General features: G+C 39.2%; 1 protein-coding gene across 1 annotated transcript in view; it reads right to left on the bottom strand.

The window, feature by feature from the left end:
- Nucleotides 1-20,117, bottom strand: part of DENND2A (DENN domain containing 2A) — a 104,109-nt gene extending 83,992 nt beyond the window's left edge. Inside the window, 1 exon segment of the mRNA XM_074267740.1 lies at nucleotides 19,729-20,117. The gene's annotated coding sequence lies outside the window, so the exon portion shown is untranslated.
- Between the last annotated feature and the right edge of the window lie 5,549 nt (nucleotides 20,118-25,666).

Raw genomic sequence — 25,666 nt, 5'->3', positions numbered from 1 at the left:
CTTACTTGCTGAATCTCTACTTATCCTTTAAAAAGGCACTCAGAGGGTACCTCCTCCTCCGATTTCTCTTGTTTGCAATCCCCCTGTTGTTGTTGGATGGGGAAGATGATGCCCGTGAATCTCTTCTCTGGAGTCAGTGGGCCCATGGCCAAGACTGGAGATGCCCTCCGCTGTGGTGGGAGGCCTTGGCCTTTGAATCCAAGGCCTTTCCCGTGCACATTCCGTGATTATGACTGGGTAAGGAATGAAGCAAGGAAAGAACTGCAGCGTATGGAGAGGATCCAAAAAGCATTTACTGCTGGCACCCTCTGATGCGCCAGGCCGGAGGGCTCTCATCCAAGATCCCGTGCAAAATAACAAATTCATCTGAGTACTGTGACGGGATTATTTCTCAGGAGGAAAGGTTTATAACTACATAACTGGAATAATGATTTTGTGGTGGATGCAACCCACAAGGGTAACAAAATTCATTTTGCAAATCATTCAGTAAATCCCAACTGCTATGCAAAAGTTATGATGGTTAATGGTGAACCCAGGATAAATATTTTTGCTAAGAGAGTCATTCAGACTGGTGAAGAGCTGTTTTTTGACTACAGATATAGCCAGCCTGATGCCCTGAAGTGTGTGGGCCTTGAATGAGAAATGGAAATCCCTTTATATCATCAGCTACCTTCTCTTTAAAACAGCTGCCTTATTTTCAGGAATTTCTAGTATTGTGGGCAATTTTAGAAAAATAAAATGCAATTTGAAATTCTGGAAAAGAAAAAGAAATGAAGCAAAGAATGGCTTTTTTACCTAATTCAAAAAAAAAAAATCAGTCTGGGAGGGGAAGACAGAAACAAATGATATTTACACTTACTCTGAGCCAGGAGAGTCCAAACAGTGACCAAAAGAAGCTTAGTCTGGGATCTACTGTAGATCAATCAATGAGAGCCACAGTGATTTGGGCTTAAGGCATAGTTCTTAAAAAGAAATTTAGTTCTAAATTCCAAGAAAAGGAAGGGAGGAAGGGAGGAAGGGAGGAGGGGAGGAGGGGAGGAAGGGAGGAGGGGAGGAAGGGAGGAGGGGAGGAAGGGAGGAGGGGAGGAGGGGAAGAAGGGAGGAAGGGAGGAAGGGAGGAAGGGAGAAAGGGAGGAAGGGAGGAAGGGAGGAAGGGAGGAAGGGAGGAAGGGAGGAAGGGAGGAAGGGAGGAAGGGAGGAAGGGAGGAAGGGAGGAAGGGAGGAAGGGAGGAAGGGAGGAAGGGAGGAAGGGAGGAAGGGAGGAAGGGAGGAAGGGAGGGAGGGAGGGAGGGAGGGAGGGAGGGAGGGAGGGAGGGAGGAAGGAGAAGGGAAGGGGAAAGAGGGAGGGAGGAAAGGAAGGGAAGGAAGGAAGGAAGGAGGAAGGAGCAATGTTGCCTAACTGGCCAGTTGGATCCCCAGAGGGGCAGCTACTCCTCCTCACAGATTGTTGATTGCTGTTTGTCCTTCAGATGACCATGACACTGCACCTTGGGGCCATTCCCCACTTGCCACTGAGCCCAGATGGTTCTGGAGGTGAGAGGGAGGCTCTCCCTCACATACAAGTCATGACCACCTTCCCAATGTCACAGTTCTCTTCAAGGTCACACGGCTGTAGCTAAACACAGATAACCATGGGCAAAACTAGAATTGGCAAATGTAGTCTCCATCATCCATTCCCCACTTTCTACTCTGTTCTTTAATCAATATTAATCCATTGATTGGCTGACTGAATTGCTTGTCATCTCAACAATTCATATGCTTTTAAAGTGTTTTATTTCTGATTGTGAAATAAGAGGTTTTGATTAAGAAACAGTGAGGGAGAGGGCAGCTAGGTGTCTCCGTGGATAGAACACCAGCCCTGTAGTCAGAAGGACTTGAGTTCAAATCTGACCGCAGGCACTTAACACTATGTGACTCTGGGCAAGTCACTTATCCTCAACTGCCTCACCAAGCCCCCCTGCCCTAACAACATACACACAACCCAAATCAAGAACCTGGTAGGGAGATAGACAAACGAGGTGTTTCAAAAGTCTTTGTGCTGTTTTAAGATACTAAGACTTATGTGATGCTCAGTATTGAAAGGGCAGAGTGTTTCCTGGGACCATCTTGGATCTGAAAGTAAATCTGATTAAGTTCTTTCAGGAAGGCATTCTTAATCAGTAGTCTGAATTTTTTGATGTTTTTAATATTTTTGACAACTATTTCAATATATTTATTTTTTCTTTTTTTGAATCATTATTAAATTTTATTTTTAATTTAAGGAATCATGCAAGTATTTCTATAATAAAAAAAGATGATTGCACATGTAACTATAAATCTACTATGTACAACTTGCTGTCCCTTTCAAATATGACAAAATTATCGCGTAAAATTTTTTCTTTCCTTCCCCATCCCTGACCTATTCTTTTGTAATCCTATCTTTTTTTATTTCATGCTGTTAAAAACACTATTCTGAGAAAGAGTCCATAAAATTCTCCACACTGCCAAAGGGATCCATGAGAAAAAAGGGTTAAGAACTCCTGCTTTGGAGCAGTGTATGGGATTCTTTCTTTGTAGAGTCATAAAGAATGGTGCAGAGAGGGCCTTTTTCCCTCGGCCCAACAAAGAGCTTTTTGAAGCCATAAGGAAGAGGACCCCAGGACCTGGGCCCAGCTCTAGATTCTAAGATGTCTATTCCCAAGAGTTGCTGGGGTGGGGAGATTTTCACATTAGCCCTTATGATAACACTTTCCTTTTCTCTCCCCCTTTTCTGTACCTGTTTTCAAGTCAGGTACCAATCTTTCTTGCCCCAAGTATCCTAGAGACAGAGCTCATCTTACATCTCATACAGAAAAAGTTTATATTACAGTCTTTTTTTTTTAATGTCCTAGAATACATTTCTACTCCTCCTAAACTATTTTCTATGTCCATTAATAGATTTTTTGTTCTTGTTTTCATTTTCTTGGACAACAAACCAGGTCACTAGAAAACGACTTCAAAAAGCATTGTTAACTACAATCTTGCCACATGTTGCTGTATATTTAAATTGTAAAGCTCTAAGTATTATCAAATTCTTGGGATCACAGAATTTGGAGCTGAAAGGGATATTAAATATTTAGTCCAGGGGTTGGGGGAAATACAGCCCAAAGACCAAATCTGGCTGTTCTTACCTAAAACCTTGGACTCCAAATCCAATGCTTTTCCCTGTTACTTCATACTATCTCTAATCACTCTTGGAAAATCCAATTAGTTGAGTAGTTGTTACTATTCAGTTTTTAGAATGGTTTTTTATCCTTATCTGTTCAGTTTTTAGAATTCTTTATCCTTAAAATCTTGGAAGTTTTCCTCCACACTGTACAACTACAAAAGTCAGAGAGAATGGAGAGGACATTAAAGAAATAAAAAGAACTATTTTTTGACTCTATTTTACATGTAATTACAAAGTAATATTCTCTTTTGCCCTGAATGAAATCAAGCCAGGGAAAAGACCCCCTGAGTCCTTGGAGTTTGTTAAGACAAGGATTGAACTGATAACGATTTTCCTAAAATAAGAATTTTTTTCCCTTATCATTTAGATAAGAGAGTTTGCTACTTATTCAGTTCAAGGAAGAATAAAAAGGGTTAACCAGGCTTTAAACTGAGAAATCTATTGTCTGTAAGGAAATAGGAAATCAAAGGCTGTGCTAGCATCCCTTTCTCTAGAGATCTAAAGACTAAAATCTCCAATAAAAACAAATAGTTCTCCTTTCTATAGAATGGAACAGATTACCAAAAGAAGCTTCCCTCAAAACTCTGTAAATATTATTATTTGAATTTAATAAAGAAATCGACTCCCCAAGAGAGCCAGAGACTTACCTAACTACCATTACAAAGCATTTAGTAAGCTCTTTTGCTGCCCCCACTGCCATCCTTCTCTCTGGGTCCACCCAGAAGCTTCCTCCTCCTGACATTCCCCACTGCCCATCGTTTGAATCTAGTGACCCTGACAGAGACAAGGACACTGGCTCCCTTTCTTCACTTTGGTCCAAAAAACTAAAAATTAAAAAGATGTCTTCTCAGGGCAGCAAGACACGACAAGTCTAGAAAGAAGGTCCAATGGAAGAGCTCAACTGACAGGAGGACGTTGGAGTCTGTGATTCCCTTCCCCTACATTAGTCATTCCCTGCAGGAAATGTCAAGCCCTCTCTGGCAGGGCTTCCATAGGGCTAGCAGACCAGGCCTTCTTTAGACAGCTTTGATGGCTTAGCCCACTGTCACAGGGCCCCTCAACTTCTGACCTTGGTGAACATCTCCTTGGTGACATCTTTCTTTGTCAAATCCTTTCAGTACTTCTAGTAAAGTCTATACTTAAAAATGCTTGTGCAGTGAGCAGAACCAGTTAAGGCCACTTATGTAACGCAATGTAAAGACAAACAGCTTTGAAAGACATAAGAATTCTGATCAACAATAATATTAATAATAGTTAACATTTATGCAATACTTTGAAGTCTACAAAATGCTTTATTTTAGTCTTTATTTTATCCAATCCTGGGAAATGGGTGCTACTAATATCCCCATTCTACAGATGAGAAAAGGCTGGGAGAAGGCAAACAGTAATTCAAGAAGATGGAAGGCTTCCAGTTTGATGTAAAGACCTCCAGAATTGGGCAGGCTCTGAGGATCCTCATTTTAGGGATTAAGGGCTGGAGCCCTAAAGAGTTTGGTGATTTGGCCAACAAAAGGCCAGTGGTGAGGCTGGGGCCCGAACTCAAATCTCACAGAATCACAAGCTCAGAGAGCCAGAAGCCGTGGAGTCCAACCTCCTTGTTTCACAATTGGGCCCCAGAGAGTTTAAGCTAAGGGTCAAGTGTCCGAGGCAGCATCTGATCTTTGGCTTTCTGCTCACCTTTTTCTGGAGATCAGACATGCTCTGATTATGAGCTGCCCGTAGATGACTTCCATGCTTGTCTCTTAGGCCCCGATTTCTCTCCTCAACACTAGTCCCACATTTTCATCCACCTGGTGGACACATATATTTGGAGATCCTACTGTTTCCTTAAATGCAGAAGGCCTAAAACTGAGCTCACCCTGCCCCTGCCTCCCTAATCTGGCTCCTCCACATTTCCCTTTTCCTTTTTTGAGTCCCATCAGTCTTTCAAATGAGACTCCACTTGAAGTACTGGCATTTATCTTAAGTCATCCCTAATTTAACTGGCCAACAAGTCACACAGATTCTTCCTTCTCAATATGCCAGAAATCCATTTCCTTCCTTTTCAGTTTTCCTGTTTCCATTTTAGTCCGAGCCCTCAACCACATAGTCTGATCTATTACTACAGTATATTAGCTTTGATCATTTTGTTTCCAGTTGATCTTGCATCCATAATGAGATAGTTTTCCATCTAATACTGAACGTGCAACAAGAAAATTGGATTTACACACATATATTGTATCTAGGTTATACTGTAACACATGTAAAATGTATGGGATTGCCTGTCATCGGGGGAAGGGAGGGGATAATGTGGAAAAATGAATACAAGGGATAATGTTATTAAAAAAAAAAAAAGAAAGAAAGAAAGAAAAGAAAAGAAAAAGAAAAAGAAAGCTATTATTAAAAAAAAAATGTGATCACTCTACTTCTCTAGTTAGGATCCTCTGAATAAAATCCCAAGTCCATAGTGAGGCATTACATCATGTGATTCTTCATCTCCAACTGCCCAGGTTTCCCAAAGCCATCTGCTCCAATGAAAGCGGTTCATTCTTCTACCCTATCACCTCCATCATTTGCTCATGCTCTTCCATGTACCCAGTAGGCCCTTATTCAAACTCTGCAAAACCATGGTCAAGCCTTTGTGAACAAATTAACCCTTGGTCAGGTCTCAACATGCATAATTCATCCTATTCTCATGCTCCATCACCTGTCTAAGTGCTGGAGGCACAAGGCATACTTTACAAGAAAGTCATGATTGTCACTGGGTAAAACTAATTTTCCAATGAATGCTCTACTCCAGCAGTTCTCAGAGGATGGTTCATGGACCTCTGGGGGTCCTTAAGATCCTTTTGGGGAGTCTGTGAGGTTAAAATGATTTCTATATAATAATATTTAGGTGTTATTTGCCTTTTGAAATAATCCTCTTTTTCAAATGCCTATCTCTATGAGGCTGGATTTTTTTCATATATTTTAACCAAAACAACATATCACAACAGACAGAATATAGAAGCAAATATGAGAATCCAGATGTCTTCTATTAAGCCAGACATTGAAGAGATGTGCAAAAATATGGAAAACAATGGCACTCTTCTTACTAAGTTTTTTTTGGTTTTAGAAGTTTCTTCTCTCTCCACCAAAAAATGTTATTTATATGAACATGAAATGAGTTTATTTTTGCTAGTTTAAATGTATGAATATTTTAAAATTTAGCCAAGTTTCTAATATGATAAATATTGATAGATAAAACCTACATAAACAAAAGCTCTTTGGGGTCCTCAATAATTTTTAAGAGTGTAAAGAAGTCCTGAAACAAACAAACAAAAAGTCTAAAAATAAGTGCCCTCCTATATTATAACAAGTTTTTTACTGGGTGCCTTTTCGGGTTATTTACCTCTTGCATTATTTTTCATTTCCTGCATTAGTTTTGATTCACCAATTAAATTCTTTGAAGGCAAAAACAAAGCTTAAGCACAAAACAACTTTGTTGATTTTATTGGAAATACTTAAATCTTTTCCTTGTACCCAGTCAGTTATCAAAGCAAACTGTATTACCATCCTCCATGTACTCTCTTTAGTCTGTCACTTTTGCAACTTAGGACTCCTCTGGATGTTCATCTTCACTTGTATGCTAGGGAAACCACATACTGTGATCTTCCCTGGGGTCCCAAGCTCTGTGAGAGAGACCTTGGTCACTGGGCAATGGAGAATGCAACTTTAATGGCCATTTTAATCCATCCCATGGGACGGGCGCTTGTTTGGGTCCAATGATTCCCAAACATTTCAGTCATTACACACCGTAAGGTCATTTTTTGTTTGCTTTTGGGTACCCCTTTTCCAGTTCCAGCTGTATGTTCTGGAACTCTTCTCTTTCTCACTCCCATTCTCTCTTGCTCTCTGCTCCCTCCCATTTTCCTCTGTCCAGTCTCCTCCCTGCCCTTTTCCCCTCTTTCTTCTCAAGAACAGAGTACTTCCAGTCTTGACTCAGAGCCAGCAACACTTGAGCAGAAGGTTTTTCCTAGGGAAAAGTCTTCCACCCCTTCCTAAGGCACATACCCATCTATGTCGGATCCCAATCCTGAAATCTGGGCTGCTCTTTGGCCACACCTGAGGCTCCTGGGAGAGGGCTGAGTAGACTGTGTCTCCTTCCAGGTACCTCTTCTCAGAGCCGGGACACTCTCTGGAGTGGACCGACACATTTCAGCTCAGACAGCCCTATCTGAAGCTCTCTCCTCCAAAGGGCTCCCTCAGCCTCAGGAGAAGGCCGAAGACTTGAATTCCACCTGGGTTCACTCCATCAGTCTCACTCACTCTTTTCTTTTTCTCCTCACTTGGTTCCCACCAAAGCATTTACTTAATTGCAAACACCAGCCTGTAGTGTTTATTCTCTTTTATCATGGATTTATCAACATTGGATAGCAATCATTGAATTGGGAACAATTTTACAAATCATGAAAATGCTTATTTAGAGAGTGGTCTTGCACCAATAGAATTCTGCCCTCAAGGATTGGAAAAGTTAAGCACGATAGGAAAATAGAATATAGATTTGGTTGTTTTGGGTTTTTTTTTAACTTCACTTATGATAAAAAAATCATATAAAAACAAAATATAAAGCCCATGACTTAGCAAAGGTGTATCCTTCCATAAACTGCCACTCTCTCTGTTGATCGATAGTCTGCCATGACCTCTAAAGCAGAGCTTCTTAAACTTTTTCCATTTGTAATCTCTTTTGGCCCTAGAAATTTTTCTTTGACCCAGGTATATGGTTATATAAAATAGATATGCAAATCAAACATTTACTGATAAATCATAATTTTATGTCAGTTATGAGACCCCACATGGAGTTACGAACCACAACTTAAGGAGCTGGGGTATAGAGATTCTCCCAGACTTTAAATTCAACAAACATCCTACTTCACAACTGGTAGATAGCTGGCTTTGGAGTCAGTGTGGTCCTGGATAAGTCATTTAACCTTAAAGTGCCTGATCTTATATTCTTGGGATATAACAGACATGTAAGTTTGTAGATATAAAGTAATAGAGGGTGCTAATAAGCGGGAAGATTTTTTAAAAATTATCACAAGATAGAATCTGAGCTGTGCAAGGAATCTTAGGAGTTGGAAGTGAAGAGGGAGGATGTTTGTGACCTGGCGAAGGAACCATGAGTATGAAGGTACAATGGCTGGTAATGGAATGCCCAGTATGGGGATAGCTAGTGGGCTAGTTTGACCAAATGGAAAATGGGGGAAGAGGGAAAATAGGAAATGATGTTAGATAGAAGCCAAGTTGTGGAAGGCCTGAGATACCAAAATGAAATCCTGGTTTTTCCAGTGATGTCTTTTCTCCCATCAATTCTTTGAACATGGCACAATCAATCTTATACTCCTATGAAGGAAACTTGGTATACCAATCATGTATGAACTAGGTGAACAATATAGATATGGATATAGCTGTACAGATACATGTATACATCTATATTTTGTATAAATGTTTTAATATATTAAATAGATGTATAAAAATATATAGATAGAAACAAAAAATTAGCCTTTTAAATTTGATTTAAATTTTAAATTTAGTCATTCACAGGATGGTTGTAAAGACCAAATGTGGGATCTTTGGTTAGTCATTTAAACCCCTCTCTAAAATGAAAGAGTTAAAATGGATGCCCTCAAGTTCCTTCCAGCTTTAGATATATTGTCATCAGATCTTATCAGTTACTGCACATAGAATACTTTGCAAGTCCAAATAGCTTTTGCTAATACTCTTTCATCAATACTCCCCTTATTACTTTCTTGTTAACCTTTAAAAGAACATTAGTTCCACACTTGAACTTTTTTTAGTCCACCTGGTTCCAAAAGGAAATAAGATCTTTTCTGAATCAGTTCCAGAGGCATCCCTTGTTTCCAGGTCAAAACTACTGCCCTCAAAAGCCATTACTTTATTTAAAGTCACTCTAAATTCCCATAGGCACTTTGGAAAGGAGCCATTCTGCCACACTATCTATCCCCTTAACAATCCCAGCACTACTTGGGCTGGAAGACCATTTAAATCACTATTTGGACAATAGTCCCTTGAGTCCTTGATTTAAGGGTCCCTCCCCAGAACAGCTGGATACAGAATGAGCTCTGACCGGCCAAGGCAATCTATCAGCTCAGGGACTGCTATTACCCTCTCCCTATCCATGAAACCTCAGACATGCCCTTTTCCATTTGGTTAAGGGATTCAAACAGCCCTCATTTGTTTCAGTACAGCCTGGCACAGAAAAGAACACAGTAGCTCTTCCATCCAAAGTGCTGAATGAATGGGAGGAAGATCAGGCTCCATCAAAGGGAATAAATTAGGAGGACAATCAGTCATGTATCATATCAAAGGAGCTAAGAAGAGAGAGTTCAGAGAAGGAGGAAATGAAGGAGAAAGGAGGAGAAGGGAAAAGAAAAAGAAAAAGAGATGGTGGTGGTTCAACAGTCTCAAATGCCACAGAGGTCAAGGAGGATGAGAAAAGAGAAAAGATCAATGGATTCGGGATAAGGAGTCATTGGTGACTGTGGGACAGATGCCCAATTAGAGAGACAGAGGATTAGAGAACTGAATAAGGAAATGGAAATCACGAGTACAGGATATCTGAACCTGGTCTGGGCCACAGCAGCTTCATGAGCCCAGCTGTGTAAGTCACACAGCTTCTGTGAGACTCAGTTTCCTCACTGTAAAATGGGGATAATTAACCCTATAGGACCTATTTCACAGAGTTGATGTAAAGCTTAAATGACATCAGATATGTAAAACACTTTGTAGTTGTTAATAAACTATTCATCAGCCTCATAATTCCTCCTCTCTGCTTCTCCTTATTCTCCCCAGTAGCTATTTCTTTTCTTTCTTAAAACTAGATCTGTGATTTCATAGATGTAAGGAACTCCAGTTAAACATGTAAGTAGGCAGATCAGCCCCAGTGCAATCTTCTTAGAGAGTTACCTTGGACACTAAGAGATTAAATGAGTGGCCCAGAGTTACCCAGCCAGGATGTATCAGTTAAGACTTGATTTTTTTCCCCGATTCAAAGGCCAGCAAAATATCCATGCTACTGTCTTGGGAGCTAGTTCCTCCACTGATCAGTCAGCAAGCATGCTAAAAGCAGCTCCCTCCTTTGGCTAAGCTCCTAATACCTTGTTCCTAGGTAACCCTGAAGGATGTTGAAAACCTCTCAGCCCTCTCTGCCCTCAGTCAGTAAAGTTTGGGTGCCATTACTGGTTTGCCAGAAGTCAGGGAGTATTGAATAGAGAATTGCAGCCAAATCTACAGAACTAGGATCTCATCTCCACTATGATTATTTCTGGGCCGTTTATTTTGGGCTGCATTAAGAGGATTCCTCATTTCTGATGTCTTTTCACTCCATTAGATGCCTCTGTCCAGCTGAGGGCTAAACAGAGACCATGAGTGACTCTTTGATGTCCTGGGAGCTTGTTTATATTTGTTAGATCACACAACCACAGAAGATAAAATAGAATAGCAGATTGAATGCAAGACTGAACAAGTAACTGTGAGAGGAAGGGGACTTCAGAATTGGGGTCAGAAGTCCCCATTCTAAACTTGAGCAAACAATCTCACCTACGGCATAAGGATTATAAGATTTCAAGCTGAAAGAAACCTCAAGAGATTAGTCAAGCCCCCTCATTTCACAAATGAGGAAATTAGCCAGTAAGTAACTTGCTTAAGATCACCCAGAGCCAGGATTATCCCTCTGGTTTTGCCTCCATTGACAAATCTAATGCTCTTTCCACTACTCAGTCAAGTTAAGAAGTTTGCAGAACCCTCATGAGCCAGCCCAGACTAATGTTTCTTAGGAGGGGATAGAAGAGAGATAGAGAAAGTTAAAGGTTTCATATACTGACTGACATTTGTGTAAATACTTTGCAAAGCCCTTTCCCACTTTCATTTGCTCCTCCCAATCATCCTATAAAGGAGGAAAGGTGAGTTATTTCCATTCTATGGATAAGAAGGGCAGTTCTCAAACTTTCTGGCCTTAGGACTCTTTAATAATCTTAAGAATTACTTAAAGACTCCTCAAAAAGCTTTTATTGATGTGTATTATATCTATCAATATTTATCATATTAGAAATGAAAAAATCTTTGTTAAAGTTAAGTTACATGTCTAAGGTCACACAACCAGGCCAGAAAACCAAATCTCTTAACTCCAAGTCCAGTGCTCTTTCTCCTGTTCTACATCAGATAACTGCTGGTTTCTTCCTCTGTCACAGTTCCTGGCTGCAGAGGAGTAACTAAATCTTTCTGTGCACTGTGTGAGTTCTAAGAATGTCTTCCATCCTATCCCACCCCTGAACCATGTCCAACTTTGCCAGAACAAACCACAGGAAAACAACTCTTTCTCCACAACTCTCATCAGTATTCTTTTCCATTAGACCAGGGTGGGAATCATAAGACCTAGATTTTTAACCTTGACTTGTTGGGTAATCCTGGACAAAGCACTTAACCCCTGATGGGTACAATTAGGCCATCTATAAAGTAGTAACCCTAGCCTCCCTACTTTAAAACATTAGAAGCACAAAGGAAGTTGTTTTTGATGGAGTTCTATGTTGGACTGTGACTTACTAGTTATGTGACCATGATGGGAAAAACCCCCAGACTAATCAACTTTTGAGATTTTTTAGAGTAAGGTATGGTGGTTTAGAATATTATTAGACACTTGGTGTCCCAAAAACTTTAATAGCTTAAAACTGCATGAAAACTTTTAGAAAATTCTGTATAATATATATTTGGTCACCTTATCTGAATAAGTCATAGAAAATATGATGATGGCTGGCTTTATTCTTATTGCTCAAGGGTTATACAAAGCTCCTTAGCCCATGCTAGAAATGGCCAGCCCAAACAATGACAAAGAAAGAAAAAGTGGAGCTGGAGGTCATGGTGTGAGAAGGTAAAATTTCAAAGTAAAGTCTCTTACTGATGCAAGAAGAGTAGATGGAATAGTTTGGAGATCTCTAGTTATGAGGAATCTAATAGAGACAAAGGTAGCATCTCCATCCTATTGTTTCTTTCCAGAAAGAACTAGTATGTATCATATATAAACTCATAAACACAAAGTTTATGCATGTACATATGTGTATATTGTAGCCTCAAGTCTTGAAATTGGGCTCTGGTTTTTCAATTTATTATTGCTTTTGCTCTATATAATTTAAAGGAAAAATGTACTTGTCAATCTTTCCATCTGGGAATTATGCAAAGGAAATAGAAGGGAAGACCAGCCACAGTGATGTGCATGAGACTTCCCTTCCACCCACCACAAATGTAATGTTTTCATCTTGTAGAGCCTTTACAAATTTTATTTTCCTCATAAGAGCTGAGGTTTTTCACTCTTGAGGATTCTGGAACACTTTGGTTTGGAAGCAATGAAAAAGAAGGATTTGAGATAATAAAAAATTTAAATAACATTTAATTAGGCCAATGCAACATTATTCCAAAACAGATGTCCTCAAAGTGTGATCAGGGTTCCTTGGGAGTCCCCAAGACCTTTTCAAGGGCTCTATGAGATCAAAAATATTTTCATAGTGATGTATCTTTAATTTCTAGTATTAATTTCAAATATAGTAAATATTAGTAGACATAACCCACATAAATAACTTACAATAATTTAAAACAATATAAAGGGATTCTAAGACCAAAAAGTTTAAGAACCACTACTCTAGAGCATTGATTCTCCAAATTTTTCCATATGTGGGCAAAAGATGCTATATAATATGGTTCCAAGTCTTCCAAATTTCTGTGAAGGTTACCACCATCCTTCCACTTACCCAGGTTTGTTATTTCAAAGTCATCTGCCAACTCTTTCTTACCCTCCATATTGAATCAATTGTCAATTCTTATCAAATCTTCCCCCACCTATCATCATTCTCTTCTTTCTACTCACAAACCAGCACCTTAACTCATCCCATCATCATCAGTATTTCCACAGCCTTCTACCTTTGATCTCTCCCCTTTTTCTGCCATCCTTCACTCAACTGCCAAAATGATTTTTCCTAAAGCAAAGAAAGGTCTGACCATGTCAGAATTCAGCTTGAAAAACTTCAACCTCTCCCTGTTAACTCTAGCATAACACACAAGTCCATAAGTTTGGCATCTAAAGTTCTTTACAATCTGGCTCCAGCCAGTGTTTCCACATTACTACCCTCACAGGTGTTGTTTTCACCAAAAATGACTTGCAGCTAACGTACAATTTTCCTATCTCCACAAAGGCTGGGTGCCAAGCCTGGAATGCTCTCTCTCTGATTTTTGGGCACCCCTAACTCCCTTCTACCTGTCCTGCCTCATCTCCCCATAGCTAGCTCTTCCTCCCCTGAAATCCCTCTGTATGCTACTGGTCTGTATGCATTGTATTTGTATTCCCAGTGCCTGGCACATAAGTGCTTAATACATGTTTGTTGTTTGATTAATGCTCTTTTTCTTTGAAGTTGGGGGGGGGTCTCCTGCCTGGCACATAGTTGGCATTTGATATTATTAATACAAAATAATAATATTATTATTAAATGCAAAGAATAGCACTGTTTTCAAAAAGACACCAATGAGAATGATGATAAATATATTACTGATTCACAACAGGAATAAAAGCATAGCCACTATCTTATGACCTCATATTTAGGGTCAGCATTACCCAAAGGCAAAATAAGTCACTGTCTATTTGGGCAAATAAGATTATCATAGTATATGAAAGTGCTTTATGAAACATAAATTACCATATAAATATCAGTTGTTATTATTGTTAAAATCTATTATGATTTGCAAAGCAGCAAGAAGGCCTTCCTATTCCCCAAATACTTCCCCAGTTGGACTCCTGAGATATATACAATTCCACAGTTGAAAGTATGTTGTTTTGGATTAAATTAGCAGTTCTCAATACTTGGACTCCAGAAGGAGCTTGTGAAGTTAATGCAAAAGATGCAGAAATTCACAAGTCCTAGAAGCATTATCTTGGTTTTAATTGGGAATAAAATATGCATCATGAATAGTGGGGCTGAGGGGTTCTTTGCCAGGATCCGATAAGCCAGGGAACTCCAAAGGAGATTACTAGTGATAATGAAGGGCTTCCTAGGGTTCCTGTTTTACAAAAAGCAGTTCCAGGAACTGGGGATGGGCAGCCTGAGGAGAGAAGGGCCCAGGCAGCTGTCCCCTAGAAGAAGAATGGGAAAGATTCCCTTGGGCCCCAGCAGGCAGAATTAGGACACAACTGATATCTTGTAGGAAAAAGATAAACCTAATCTTGAAAATCTTCAAAAGCTGAATGAGCTGCCATGATGGGGTCATCATTTCCCTCTCACTGGAGGGCTCCAAGGAATTCCAGCTACCAAGGGAAGCTGAAGCGGCTGGCTCCATTAAATTTGGGAGCTCTGAGCTTCAGAGGAATAAACTGGTCATCTCTACTGTTTGGCCTTAATGCGATGAACCCCGGGAACAGGGGGCCACCAGACTCCCTAAGAATAAGAGAACAGCCCATGTCAGAAACAGATCAGCTCAAAATGCCCCTGCTAAAAAGAGTGGGGACATCTTGTCAGTTCCAGTCTTGTCCAGAAAGAAAGTCAATATTTTAAATAATTAAATGAATGAACAAATAAATATAAATCTTTATATAAAAGGACCTACCTGATTTTTGGCTTCATATTTATTATAAGTACTAGGATTTGGAGGGAAAATCATAAAATACTTAATGCTTTTTTTCCCCCATGATATATGTTTTGGGAAAGTGGATGTTCCGCACTTGTGGCTTCAAAATGTAAATAATGAAACTAGCTTAATGTGAAATCAGATCAAGGGCTGAAAGTTTTAGGGCATCCACCAGACTTCCTTTCTCTGAAAGGTACAAAAGAGCTCTAGCTATCCCATGAAATGACTCAATATGATAAACAAACATACTTCTACAGGCTGAATAAATAAATTATCTCACATAAAAGTATTATTTTTCAGTTGTATGAAGATTGATTAATGAAATATGAATCAATGTAAAATTAATACTGAATTTATAGTAATTTTGGTTTATCACAGATTTTCATAATCATTGGATATAAATGGCATAACTACTAGGAAATGGGGAGTCCTTGTTAGAAAGGGGTTCTCACACTGAAAACCTTGGGAACCCTGGTTTACTGAGTTATTTCTCCTACCAACATCCCTGATTTCCCCCAGTTAAACTAATTTTCTTGGAAGGTATAATATACTATATTAACCTAACATATCATTTACACCTTTTAAATGAGTTAGTATGATAAAAGCTTAGACACAAGGGAGAAAAGTTTTGGTAGAAGGCAAAGGGAAGAGAGAATCAGAGTGTGATAAACTGTTTAAGAAAGACAGGTCACCAGGGATGCCAGGAGAAAAGAGAAAAGTGATGAAAGGTAAATGGGCATTGGAAAGCAAACTCAGCTTGCTTCACAGTTTTGCCTGGGACTAGTTCTCTACATGTCAAACCCATGTGAAACTAGTTCCATTGAAGAAGTCTCAAAGACCCACATTTTAAGAACTACTATCCTGGGAACCTTCTGCATAATTTACCATTTAAACTGTGAGGTTGGAAGCTCACTTAAAAACCAATTTCACAGCAGACATCACCCTTGCTCAGTTTAATTCTGTTCCCATGCACAGAATTGATGCGCTATGATCCACAGGATCATAAAGACTTGGACAACAGTTATTTTTATTTTTGGATATACACGTATATACTTACACATATTTACACATAAAGATATGTGGATATATAAAATATTTCAACTTATATAAAGAGATACTATATAGCACTTGGCAAACTTTAAAAAAAAATTGTTAATAGTGTTAAGGGCATAACTTTCACTTTTACCATACCCCTCTGTTATTCTTTGTGTCCAATTAAACAAAATTTAATAAGTATCTACTGTGTCTCAAATTTTATACACTAGATGCAAAGACCCAAAGGAAGGGAATTTTGCCCCTAAGGAGCCTGCATTCTACTACAGGACCTCAGGCTGCTTAATCCAAATGTCTTCCCTTGTTCCCAAACTCCCATCGAACCCAGGGAGTGCACAGCCCCAGGAATAAAAGGAAAGACACCAGTGTCATCAGACCCATCCAAATGCTCTGCTCTCACTTCTTCTCTATACCTTCACTGCTTTCCTTGGAGTGCTAACATCTGTTCCCCCTTCTTTCCCTGACACCTCAGCTGCTAGCCTCAGTTTTACTCTCTGGATTGGTGATACTTACATCATTCCAACGTCTGTAACTAGAACATCATCTTCCCCCAAGTTTGGAATCCTTTCTTGTATAATGAACTTTAGACTATGCCCTTGCTAACCTACTCTAATGTCCATTTCTAGTTCTTCCTAACCTACCTGCTCCTGTTGCTTATAAATCAAACCCCTGGTGATTCAATGAATTACAGTTTGATAATATATAGAATCATGGAAATAATAATCATCTGATTAGACAGTTTATCTTTAATTCAATGAAAACATTTTAAAAACTATGTGAAAGGTACTGTGCTAGGTACTTGGGATACAAAAATAAAAAAAAAAAACTAAACAGTTCTTACTTTCAAAATGCTTACATTTTATTGGGGGATAGAATATACAAGCAGGTAAGTAAAAAGAGTTTAAAATATCCTGGGCTTTAATCAGTATAGGGAATTCCTGGTATAAACAACTTCTATCAGTATAATGCAATACTTTCTCTCCAACTTACAGACTAGAGAGTTATGTAGGGCATGAAGGGGTTAAGTGACTTGACAAGGGTAATGAAGACAGGATCTTTCAGAGGTGAGACTTAAACTTTGGTCTGAGTTCTCTAATCCCTCCACCAACTGCCTGAGTTATATAAATTTATACAAAATAATTTCAAGGAGAATGCAATTACTAGGGTGAGGGGGAAGAGAATCAGAAATGACCTAGAATAAGAGGTAACTCCGAGCAGTACAAAAATTTCAGAAGAAAGGTTGATAACATCTGTATTTATAGATTTGGGAGTTATTTGTTTGGAGATATATAGTTTTGATGTATGGCAAAAGGGAGAGGAGGAAATTCAAGACAAATTGTCTCCATGTTCTTAATAGAGAGAGGTCAATCTTAATAAGATTAGTGTGGGAGGCATAAGAATAAAAGACGTTTGGAAAAAAAATAACTAGGAAAACCAAGGATAGCATTAAACAAGGAAAAACAAAAAGATTTCATGCAGTAGTGAGAAACAAGTTGTGATAACAAATTTGTGGTGGGCCTACCTTCACCAAGTCACTTCACTACTGCCTCAACTTCCCTCTCTGAAAAATGACAACAAAATTGATGTTTGAGGTATTTTTCTTTGCACTTTAAATCCTATGATTTAGGTTTCCAAAAGATTGGAGAAAATGCATAATGGGGATGATCCAAGGTTGAAAGTTGGCAGGTCACCATGGTAATAGAGAGTCAAGGGTGCAGAAGGGTGTATTAGCAGGATGGATTAGTCAACTTGTAAGGTCCAGACAGTAAAGGGAGCAAAATGGGGCCAGAGCAAAGGTAAGGGGACTGGAGGTCACAGTGAAGTATCCATTATGTCATGGTGCCCTTTTAAAAAGATCTGTGTGCCATATTCCTCCTTGACTTTATCGCTGTGAAGATGTTTTACATACATACTCATTTTCATATGTTTGACTGCTGAAAAGTGAAAATATCAGAACCCCTATCCTTTTTACCTCAGTGGCCAAAAAAAGGAACCAAACAAAAATCTAGATCCAAAATTGTTGCCTAAATGTCACACAATCTGTTCAACTCTGACGGCTGAAAGTATCCCATCTGCTTCCTTGAGATGCATTCCACTCTTACCAGCACTCTTTTAATCTAAAAAAAGATCTCAATCCGTCTGTTATTTAAACCTTATCTTTCCCAAAGTACAAGAGGCTAGTCTCCCCATCTCCCTCCTTCTCTGACACCTTTTCTTAGTAAAGTCTCTGTTTAGCCCTGACTTTCAGCTTTCTCTACCCAACTGGACCCAGGCCCAAAACAGTCTTCAGAGTAAGAATTATGTATATGATACTTTGGGCTGATGCAAAAGGAAGACATTTCATTCTTTTGCATGTCACCTTTGAATCAGACTTCTTAATTTTCTAAAAGCATGTCTTCCTTTCCTCCTAGCTTTCAAAGCTTATCTTTACTTTATATTATACTTATATATATATATATATATATATATATATATATTTATCTTATACTTTACTTATATATTATCTTATATATTACTTATATTCACTTATATTTGCATTCCCTGCCTTCCCTTTCACTGGCCCCAACCCTTAGAGTACAAGCTTATTGCAGATAGGGACTATTTTTTCATTGTTGAATGTCTTACACACAAAAGTAAAGAGCCTTTGTACTAATAAATAAATAAAAGCACTTCATAACTGCTTGTAGTTCAATATAACAACAACAAAGGATTCAAGGGCTGAATAACAAAAATCTCCAAAAAAAGATACCACTTAATATAAGCACTTCACTGAAACCCGGCTCATTATTACAAAGAATCAGTTATGTTGCTGGTTAAGTTATGGCCCTGAAACGTAATTAAATGGCGTTAGAAGATAGTAAGTTATCCTTTCCCTCCAGCCCTCTTACAATGAAGAGCTAGGGCACTCCCACTTCCCTGCTCACAGAGAAAATGCTGGCCAGCTTCTTCACTATTGCCCACAGCTTAGCTGTGACTAACGCTGCCACCGATTTGCCAAGGTCCAAGCAACGCTCAGAACTCGGCTCTGAATAAATCTCCTCGACACTCTATCATGTGTCACTTGGTCAGAACTCACCTGCCTCTCCAACACTCTCAGAATAAGAAAAACAAAACAGAAACAATTCTCATTTCCACTTGGAAAAGCTGAAATCAAACTACCAAAAAACCCTGGCACAGGTGCTGGGCGAACGGATGCTCACTTTTCATCAACGCGTTTCAATTTGAGGAGCCTCGACCTCCCTCGCGACCCCCTTCTACCTCCAATTTGGGGGAACAAGGTTCCCTTTTCAAGTCCCTCTAACTCCAGAAGGAGGTGGGTGCCTTGGAACAGCTGGCTTACCTAATGCACTTCAAAAATCACTCAGTCTTCCCTGTCGGCCACTGTCTCTATGCCCCCCCCCCCAAAAAAAAAGGTATATAATAGCTTAGACCCAGGGGACAAACTAGTCGTCCAGCAAGAACCTGGCTTCATCTTCATGCACATACACACACACACAAACACACACACACCACCCACTGAAAATGTAGCCTCATCTACACACACACCCAAACACACAACTTGATCTCATCCTCACACTCAAGAACTTGATCTGTCTCTCACACACACTTACACATCTTCTCCAGCCAGCCATCCCAAAGGCAGCCACCCAGCCGAGCCGAGCCCACTCCCAGCTGGGAAGTTCCTTCAGTTCCAAGCTCAAGCCGAGCTTGGCCATTTCCTTTCTCCACTCCCCCCCCCCCCAACTTCCCTCCCGGGGTCCCGCGGCTTCGCTCTCCCGACAATGATTTGCCCGAAGGGTGCTCGAGTCTAGGGCGGGGACCTCCACTCGCGTCTCCCCACTCACCTTGCTCGCTGCCAGACACCCCAGCCGGGCTTCTCGCCGCCCACGGTTCATTCTGGGGGCGTCCAGCCGGGACCCCGCCGCAGGAGGGGCGGGGGAGGTGGAGGCAGCAGCATCGGGCTGCATGGCTCCCCGACTCTCCGCCCTTTTGTTACTGGAGGCTCTCACAAAGCACGGGAAATCTTTCTCTCCCTTCTCTCGGGCTTCGCTCCCGCACCGGCCCCTTCCTCTCTCACGGCCATGGGACTCGCTGCCTCTGCGGCCGATTCATGCCCCCCACTTTAAAAGGACCTCCTTTACTTGCGGCCGAGCGGGTTCCTTTCCTCCCCCCTCCTGCTCGGGAGTCCTCCCGGGTGTTCCCCCCCTTCCTCTTTCTTTTCCCTTCCTTTCCTGACTTTGTGACTATCTCTAGTGACGTTCATTCCACCCTTTCCCTCCCCCTTCCCCTCCTCTCTCTCCCCCCTCCCCCTCTTCTTTCCCCTCCTCCTCCTCCTCCTCTTCCCCCTCTGTCTCACTTCCCACCCTTGCCTAGCCTGACCCATCCTGACTCCTTTCCAATGAGCTAATCTCGAGCTGGCTGAAGAACAGACTCAGTTACTACGGCAACCCATGTCTCTGAATACTTGATGGACTCGGAGGAACTACAGTAAACAGGACCTTCTGCTGGTCTCTCTCCCTCTTTTTAAAATTTAACTCTTTCTCTGCTGCGAATCATCAAATGAGTCTCATGCAATTCCAATTCCACCAGGAGCCACTCCGCCCGGACTAATTGTGCCAGGTGCTAGGGCGAGGGAGCTCCGGCTCAGACCGATGGCTCCCCAAAGTTCGGGGATTCGGAGGCAGGGACACATTTCCCGGCAGAAACAAAGCTTTAATGGTGATTAGCTCCGCAGGTCAGCTCGCAGAGTTCTACGTGATCCGAAATGTTAGCGAAACTGCAGTACCGCTATAGTGGGAGCTAGCCTGCAGAGGGGCTGGGAGGCGGGGGAGCGGCCAGAAGGACAGAAAGAGAAGAAGTTTCTTCTGCTTTTTCTGGGTCGCAACGGTCTACTGAGAGCAGAAATTAAAATAATAAGGGATGCTTGGTTTCCCCCTCCCCCCAGGACAATCGAGCTGAGCTCCAGTAACTCAGAGCTTTCAAATTGGCTTAAATCTCCAAATTTAGCACCTCACTCAACTCTGACTTATTCTCCAATCAAAAGTCCCATTTCCCCAATGCAGCAGGAAGTAATGTTTTAATTAATCCACACTAATTTGTGGAAGTCTTTTATCCTCCCAGAGAGAGGTATTTGTAGTTTTTAAAGAGTATGTTTATTAATCCAAATGAATTTCTAATTGGCCGGATTAAATACAGTAAAGTGAAGTTAAAAAAAAAAAAAAAAAAAAAAAGGCAAAGCTACAGCCAGCTAATCTTTCCTGGGAGACTGCCTCCTTACTTAGCTTTTCTGGGAGACTAATGTGTCATAGTGGGTTGGGGTGATCCTGGACCCTGTGAACAAAACGGTTTGCAAAGAGCTACTGTGTGCATCAAGTCAAAACAACTTTTGGTGACGTCATTATTCTTATTTTGCAGATAAGGGAATTGAGGCCCAAAGCTCCATAGCCTAGTGGATAGAGCACCAGTCCTAGGATTAGGAAGATCTGAGTTCAAACTGGAACTCAGACACTTGACATTTTCTAGTTGTATGACCTTGAGCTAGTCACTGAAGCCCAATTGCCTCCTCTAAAAACTGAAGTCACATAGTTTGTAAGTCAGACTCAGTTCTTACTGATTTCACCACTCTATTCTCCAAGCATAGAGGTGGACAGAGAATAATGGACACAGGATTTAGAATTAGAAAGATCTGAGCTAAAATCTGCCTCAGGTACTAGGTACAAAATTACTTTGTCTACCTCAACTTTCTCATCTGTAAAATGGGAATGATAATAGCACCTATCTAGTCTGCTTGTTATAAGGATAAAATGAGGTAATATTTGTAAAGCATTTTGCAAATCTTATAAAATGCTATAAAATTGCTAGCTATTATTATTATTATCTACGGTGTCACAAAGCAACCTCACTAAGTATGATCCTAGGTAAGATACAAATAGGTCTGCTGTACAAAGCAGTACAAGTATAGAAAGTTGATGACTTTGTGACAAATTTTTTGTCTGTGGAAATCTGTGAAAAAAAGATGCAAATGATCCTCTGTCTTATGTAGCCTTCTTCTGCAGTCAATGCTGGGAAAACAAGGAAGGGAAGGGGATAAGCATTTATAAAACATTTACTATGTGGCAGACATTGTGCTATGCACTTTTACAAATATTATCTCCTTTGATCCTTAGATCTATGCTGTTATTATTCCCATCTTATAGATGAGGAAACTGAGGTAGAAATTAAGTGTCTTGCCCAGGTTCATACAGTTAAATAGTTGATTAAGGCCAAATTTGAAATCAGGTTTTCCTGATTCCATCCATTATCTTTCCTCTAAATAGGGCAGGAGTCTCTAAGATTGGTTTTTAAACTGTCTACAAATTCTAAATTTGAGGTCTTTATACTCAATGAATTGATTGGCAAATAACTGAAGGGCTGGACTATATCCACATTGACATTCTCAATGGAGTTGAATGGAAGGATAAGTTTGTTTCAGAGTCAAATCAAGGAGGTGGCAGAACTGAAACATAATTTAATGAGGTACTTTTTATTATTATACCACAAACTTACAAAGGAATTCCACCAACAATTCAAAAAACAATTAATGCTGATATTATCCAAACTACTAAAATAATAGGCAAATACAACAATACTAACAAATTCCTTCTGTGTACAAATATAGTTTTGATAACTAAAACAGGGAGAGTGAAAATAGAAAAAGAAAACTATAAACCAATATCCCTCATGAATATTTATGTAAAAAATTTTAAATAAAACATCAACAAACAGGCTATAGCAACATTTGACAAAGATTATTCACTTTGAACGCAGTAGATTTTTATCAGAATTGCAAATATGGTTCAGTATTAGGAATATAGCTTCAAAATATAAGAATAAATTAATCTTTCTTTAGCAAGGTAAATAATTTATATCTCAAACCAAGAGCCGGCATTATATGTAATGGTTATAAACTTGAGATCTTTTTAATAAAATCAGAAATAAAATAAGGATTGCTATTGTCACTAATGCTACTTTACTAGTCACTAGTGCTAGAAATGCTAGCTACAGCAATTTTTAAAAAAAATCCTAAATTGAGGGAAGTACAGGCAAACAGGAAGCAAAATTATTGCTTTCTGTAGATGATATGATACTATGCTTAGAGTCAAAAAAAAAAAAACTTCAGCAAACTTGCAGGATGTAAAATAAATCCACATAAGTCATCAGCATTTCTCTATATTTTCAACAAAATCCAACAGGAAGAGTTGGGAAAAGGAATTCCATTTAAGATAACTACAGCAACAGCACATATAAAATAGGACTATATTTATGAAGAAATACAAAGAACTCTATGTCTACAACTACAAAACTGTTTATGAAAATAATGATAAATCTAAATAATTGGAGAAATATTAAATGCCCATGGGTAGAATGAGTTAATATAATAAAAATGAAAATATTACCTATATTTATTTATGTAATGCCACAGCAATCATTTTATCAAATGATTTCTCTACTTTATAGAACTAGAGAAAGTAATGAAATAAATCTGGAGAAACAACAGTTAAGAATCTCAAGGGAAATAATGAAAAAAAAAATAGGAAAGGAAGGGCAGCTAGGTGGTACAGTGGATACAAGAACCTATTCTAGAGATAGGAGGATCTGAGTTCAAAATTGATTTCAGGCACTTACTAGCTGTGGAATCCTGGGCAAGTCACTTAGCCCCTAGTGCTTTCCTCCCTGACCCCCAAAAAGGGAGGAAAGAAACAAGCCTACCAGTACCAGATCTCAAACTGTATTACAAAATAATAATCATCAAAATAATTTGGTATTGCTTAAAAAAATTGATCAATGGAGCATTTTAGATACATAACATATTGAAGCAAATGAACCTAGTAGCCTAGATTTTAATAAATCCAAAGACCTCAGCTAGAGGACTGACACTATTTGACAAAAACTGCTAGGAAAACTGGACAGGTCTGGCAGAAATTAGGCTGGGGTTAACACCTTATATCACATACCACATTAAGTTCTAAATTGAGAGATATATAGCCTAGATAAAATGTCACATCATAAATAATTAAAGGAACAAGGAAGTTTATCTTTCAGATTTATGGCTAGGGAAAGAGCTCACGACCAAACAAAAAATAGAGAAGATCAAAAAGATAAAATGGACAGTTTTTGATTATATAAAATTAAAAAGTGTTTGCACAAATGTAATGCAGCTGAAACTAGGTGGGAAACTGTTAACTGGGGAGTATCTTGGCAGCAAGTTTCTCTGACAAAGGTCTCATTTCTAAAATATTTAAAGAATTAATTCAAAATTGTAAGAATAAAAGCCAATCCTCCATTGATAAATGGTCAAATAATATAAATAGATAGTTCTTAAAGAGAAGAAATCCAAATGGAGATAGGAAAGAAACCTATATCATATTTTTTAAAATGTTGGGTTACCAATAATTAGAGAAATTCAGATTAAAACAACTTTTAGGTTCCTTCTTATACCCATTACATTGGCAAAGTCAATAAAAAAGAAAAATGACAAATGTTGGAAGGGCTGTGAGAAAAAAGGCATATTGATGAATTCTTTATGGAGCTATGACTTGTACGGGAAGGCAACTGGGAAGTATCCTTCAAAAGTTAAAAAAGTGCATATCTTTTGAGGCAAAAATACCACTACTGGGCCTGTACCTTTAAGAAATTAAAGAAAGAGGAAAAAGCCCTTTTTGTACCAAAATATTTATATCTGCTCTTTTTTTCGGGTGGCAAACACATGGAAACTAAGGAAGAATCCATCATTTGGGGAATGGCTGAACAAATTATGATATATGAATGTAATGGAATTTTACTGTGCTGTGTGAAATGATGAGAGACAGTTTCACAGAAACTTGGGAACAATGGTGTTAACTAATGCCAAGTGAAGTGAGCAGAATTGGGAGAATAATTTATACTATCAACAATATTATAAAACTGAATAATTTTGAAAGATTTAAGAACTTTGTTCAATCCAACAATCACTCATGATACCAGGAAGATGAATGATAAAGAAGATATCTCTTGCCAGACTAAATGTTTAGGGTAAGACCTATATTTCTTTTAATATGGCCAATTAAGGAATTTGTATTGCTTGATTTTGTGTACATGTTTAAAAAGATTTTTTTTTCTGTTTCTTTCTATTTTTTCCCCCAGAAAGGCAGAGAAGAAAAAGAAATAAATGCTTGATAATTTGAGGGAGAAAAATAATGGAGCTTCATTCCTTTGAAGATATTCTTGATGAAAATATGAAAAGGAGGGGCAGCTAGGTGGCGCAGTGGATAGCACCAGCCTTGAATTCAGGAGGACCCTAGTTCAAATCTGGTCTCAGACACTTAACACTTCTTAGCTGTGTGACCCTGGGCAAGTTACTTACCCCCAGCCTCAAAAAAGAAAAAAAAAGAAAAATTGAAAAGGAAAAAGGTTGAATTTCACACAAAAAAAGATCACATTTTCACAGTACATGATCTTACTATGTTACTTGTTAGTTGATTTTCAAAAAGCAGGTTCTCCAACAGTGTCTTACAGGCATATAACATTCCTTGAGACACATATCCACAGAAATAATTCCTTATTTAATATCAGTACTTTTAAGTATTGCTGTAGGAAAGAATTTCCCAAGACTTCCTGTTCCCTTTTAGACCAGTGTTTAGCAAGTTATTTTCATTGCTCCATATGACCATGTCTCACATATCCCAGCATTCCAATTCCTTAATACCAGCTTTACCAGCTTATTCTATTGCTGGGTCACTCCAATGTTATTTCAACATAGCGCAG

Source organism: Sminthopsis crassicaudata, chromosome 5 (assembly GCF_048593235.1).
Source record: "Sminthopsis crassicaudata isolate SCR6 chromosome 5, ASM4859323v1, whole genome shotgun sequence".
Taxonomy (NCBI): domain Eukaryota; kingdom Metazoa; phylum Chordata; class Mammalia; order Dasyuromorphia; family Dasyuridae; genus Sminthopsis; species Sminthopsis crassicaudata.
The sequence above is the reverse complement of the archived record's forward strand: the minus strand, read 5'-3'. Positions and strand labels throughout refer to the sequence as shown.